This window comes from Rattus rattus, chromosome 4, assembly GCF_011064425.1.
Source record: "Rattus rattus isolate New Zealand chromosome 4, Rrattus_CSIRO_v1, whole genome shotgun sequence".
In the NCBI taxonomy this organism is placed as follows: domain Eukaryota; kingdom Metazoa; phylum Chordata; class Mammalia; order Rodentia; family Muridae; genus Rattus; species Rattus rattus.
This window is the reverse complement of record NC_046157.1, coordinates 78,454,854-78,459,417: the sequence shown is the minus strand read 5'-3', so window position 1 is coordinate 78,459,417 and position 4,564 is coordinate 78,454,854. Positions and strand designations below refer to the sequence as shown.

The 4,564-nt window shown below is 34.6% G+C and overlaps 2 non-coding genes across 2 annotated transcripts; both read right to left on the bottom strand.

Moving 5' to 3' along the window:
- Positions 1-287: 287 nt before the first annotated feature.
- LOC116899795 lies at positions 288-350 on the bottom strand. The gene has a single exon (XR_004387800.1). It is a non-coding gene; the product is annotated as a U7 small nuclear RNA (small nuclear RNA).
- Positions 351-431: 81 nt separating this feature from the next.
- LOC116899801 lies at positions 432-493 on the bottom strand. Its single transcript, XR_004387803.1, has one exon. It is a non-coding gene; the product is annotated as a U7 small nuclear RNA (small nuclear RNA).
- Between the last annotated feature and the right edge of the window lie 4,071 nt (positions 494-4,564).

Genomic DNA, 4,564 nt, shown 5'->3' with positions numbered 1-4,564 from the left:
TTATTCTGGATAAGAAGCCAGTTATTCTCCTAATTGAAAGTTCCATGTGAATGACTGACCTATTTTCTTGTTGCCTCTCATTTGCATCTTTTCCCTTGACTTTTAATATTTTGCTGATAATATACTCTCCAGGACCAGACTCAGCTTGGGAAAGGGTTCTCAGGAAGGGTGTTTGGGAGCAGTGGAAAACTTAAAGTCAATGATAGTGTGCAAGCTGATAACTCTGTAATCAGTTTGAGATGGCTGTCTATACAGTTCTCTGCTCAGGATAGATCTCTAGATAGCTGTTGGGTTTTCCAACCAAAATCAGAAAACCTGCTAGAAAAAATACTATAAGAGCCATAACTGCTGTCTAAATAGCTTTTTGGTTTTCCAAGCAAAGTCAGATAGCTTGCTAAAACAATTCTAAAGGAGCTGTATAACTTTGTGACTTGCTTCTGTGGCCAATGTCAGAAAACTTGCTAGACAAATTTTAATAGAGCTGTAATAACTCTTGGGTTGAGAGTTATACTAGTTCTCCAAGAAGTTCTCTCTTCATAGTTCTCTCTAGCAGACCAAAACCCATTTTTTAAACTTATATATCAATTCAATTATTTACCCAGGTTCCCTTTGGATTGTCCCCAAAATCGGCCTTTTTTTTTATCTTAGCACCAGATTGCTTTTGGTAAGATGGCCATTTTCACTATGTTAATGGTACCAATCCATGACTTTTTAAATGAGCAGTCAAATCTGTTTCTGAGTGCCTTCCATTAAATATTTCACTCCAGTGTAGTGGATTATTCTAGAATTAGGGTTTTTTTTAACAATTATTTCCATGTCTTTATTGACACTAGTTAATGATATGATGTATCTTTCTTTACTTCATTAAGCAGGCTTAGTGGTGTTTGAAAATTTATGGAAGCAACTGGAACATCTATCTGCTCTGATTCATCTACACATTTTCAAATAACATTTCTTTTGCCCTTTCCTAATTGTTCTTTTACATTGTTCATAATCCTCCTCTCTTTATTGCAATGCTTGCCTTCCTTTTCATTCTTTATTCTTTGTGAACTTGGTTTTACTCATCATGCTGGAATTGAAATCACTGGCTCAAGTTATGCTTCTGCCTTTGCCCCCAAAATGAGTAAGACTATGTATCAGCATCTTTATGGTGGGCTTGCGTCACACTTTCTGCTTCCTTACAGAAACTAATAATTTCTTTTCTGAAACGTGTACATTTTATATACTAAATTACAGTCAGTCTGGTTCTACAGAAATCTGGTTTCACTAGGTCCATTGTTTGCTTCTGTCTATGCTTTGTGATTTTTTTTGGACTATTTTAGTGAAATCTGTTTTCCCATGAGACAAACCTTCTGCTGAAGGTACAACCTTCAGAATGAATGATCAGGTCTTTAAACTCTGTCTATATCTCCCTTCTAAGCTTTGGGTCGTCTATCTATGGTGGCATCATGTCCAGTTACTGCTCACTAATTGGTAACTGATTGGTTTATTGTTACAACGATGCTCTGGGGTTGAACTTTTTCCATAGTCTTTTCCAAAGTAAGTGTGGCCCCATTCATGTTACAAAAAACAACTTGTTTTGTAGCATCCTTTGAGGTTTTGTTCTTTTTCCTTTCCTAAATCTTTTTTTGTTAAACTTAAGTGTGACCTACTTGTTCCTACTGTTGAGCTATCTCCTAATTGCTGTACAAGATCTCCATTGACTCAGACAGTGCTGTAGGGCATGATGCTTCCTTTATGCTTCAAGTAAAATCAAAGCATTTAAAGAAAATTATAACAACTCTCTTTTAACTCATGTTGTTCACTGTTTGGTCATTTTGTTGCTAATTTAAGATGGAAGACCTACAAAGTAAATGGCACATTTTCCTTTGAATCATATCTTTATCCTAGAATAAGAACGGTGCTATTTTTCATGGTAATGTTTTCTCATCTGCTTTTACTAGCTGAGACTTTCTATTATATAAGAAAGCTATGTGCAGGACAACTGAGCTCCACTATGGTTTGGCCATCCATACCTGGGTTATAATTTCCATTCTAACCATGGAAGAAAGAAGGGAAAAATGAACCGAGGATCTTTTGGCATTCTTTCCTGGAAAAAAAAAATAGATTTTGGAACACAAGAGCCTAGGGAGAAAGGATGAGCGATGTTAAAAATCTTCCTTTCTCTTGGAGAATTCATCACAGTAAACCAGAAGGAGCAAAACGAACAGTTTTTTTCTTCATGACTGCACCTAACTCTGTCACACCATTGTCACACTGATGTGCTGGAGAACAGGAGCCAGTCGTGGGTGAAATGATACAGAATGAGACTGCATACACTTTTTTTGAATATGTGTTTCCACATTACATGCATGCCTTTAGGACATTTTCCAGAGACTTAAGAAGTTGCTTTTTATAATTTTCATGAGTTATGCTTGTTTTGCTGGAAGTCATGGTTGTTTCATTTTGTAAAAAAGGTCCAAAGAAATGGTCATACCACGATTCCACAAGTGTTTCTTGCCCTCTGTACATTTTGTTCAGTTTGGCATTTTTCTCTTAGAGCCTTTATGTATTTTCCCGGTCATCCACTTGCATGTGTGTTTTTGGAAGGCAGCTCTAATGGCCCTGAACTTTGAATACTATTTTATTATTTATTTTTATTTTTATTTGATATTTTATTTATTACAGTTTCCCCTTCTCCTATCCCCCTCCCCCTGCTTTTATGGTTAATCGTTAAAAATATACACTATGCTCTCCATATTTAGCATTGTAGCTAAGCATCTTCCATTTTGCATTTTGTGCTTTCTCTTCTTGTCATCTTTCCTGCACTGTGGGCTGTTTCTGCTTCTCAGGTTATTTTTCCTACTTATGTATGCCCACATATATCAAAACAAAAATTCCTAAAAACACTTTCTCAATGAGTTATAGCATACTTTCTTGTATTTCTTAACAAATTTCATCTACTTATTCTTTAGTTACAGTAACCTAAACTTTCACATAATCAATGTAAACCTATGAAAAAATTGTAAGATTTACTATCCAACTGCACTCAGAGTGTTATTTCCGTCTTACTATCTTTTATTTATTATGTCTTAAGTCTCCTGCTAAATTCTTCAAATCGTATTCCTTTTCACCTAGTTTGCATCAATTTCTGGCAATCATCTAATAGATGTAGTTTTATATGAAAGGAAAGAAATATGAAAAGAGTTAACACTTTGTTTTATTCCAAAGCCTACAAGAATGTGTGGCATATTTGGTTGACAATTTAAACATCAACAATATACTAGGATTCATTTAGACTCCATAAAATACTAGTTTTAATGTATTAATCCAGGCAACTCTAACCATTCTAAGATACTGATTAGGCCGTCTATCTCAAAAACATCATTTCTTACAATTCAGAATACAGTTATAGAATTCTTTTTTTACTCAGGATTATGAGGCAATCTATTTCCTGTATCTTCTGCACTTCATATTGAAGAAAACCAAATAACATCACTATTTTAGTCTATTTTCCCACAAATTTAAAATGTTTATCATAAATCAGTTGATATCATCCTCTTCAGAGTATACACAGGGACCATTCTCTGTGGTTTACAGTAAAGAAACATTGCCATCTGAAATGCCAAACCCAGCATCATATTTCTTGGCTCTAATATCATTAGACGGTCATATATTATGGCTGTGACAGAAAGGCTATGACAGATGACACTTTGAGAGTGTTGGGAGAGAGAGCTCACAAAGCACTTAATCAGATGGTTGCAATGTCTAAAAGGATTAAAGTCAAGCAGATTCCGAGTCACAAAAATATGTGTCCTATTATTCTGTTAACGCAGACAATGAAATACTGTCTATACGAAATATGTATACGAGTGTTTAATCACTATTATTCTTAAATACAAACTTCATAGGAACAAACATATATGATTTCCATATTTGTATTATAAATATATTATATATTTTCTATTCTTCTGTTGTCCTATAATAGTATTTATGCAACATACATTTATGAATATTATGCACATTAAAGGAATTAAAGGAAGGAAGAGAGAGAAAAATGGTTTGGGGAAGAAAAAGGAAAGGAGGGAGAAATGGAGGGACTGAAGAGATTGATAGAATAAAAGGAAAGGAGAAAGGTGGAAGAGTGAAGAGAAGCCATTGCTTTTAAGGTCTATAGACTTATAATAATACCAAATCTAGTATTACCTTTTATTTCCCTTCTATGAAATAAAAATGAGCAATTTAATCCCAAAACCTTTTCTATGGTTAGATTGGGTACAAAAAATGATGTTTGCTACTAGAATTTGCATCTGCAGATGTGTTGGGAGTTCAGATGATGGTTGAAAGCCTTAGAGAAGTTCAGTGTGTGTTTTCCTTCAAGATCAAATTTCCAGGATGATTACTGACCACCCTAAAGCTTTTGTCCCAAATGGTTACCTCTAAATCTATTGTCAGCTTCTTTTCTTGTTATAACATTGGATTTACCAGTAAAGACCTATTGACCTGGCTCAGTATGATGTCCACAAAGACCCTTATTTGCTCCATTTTCCTTTACTGTGATTTTTTTATTATTATAACAATGATA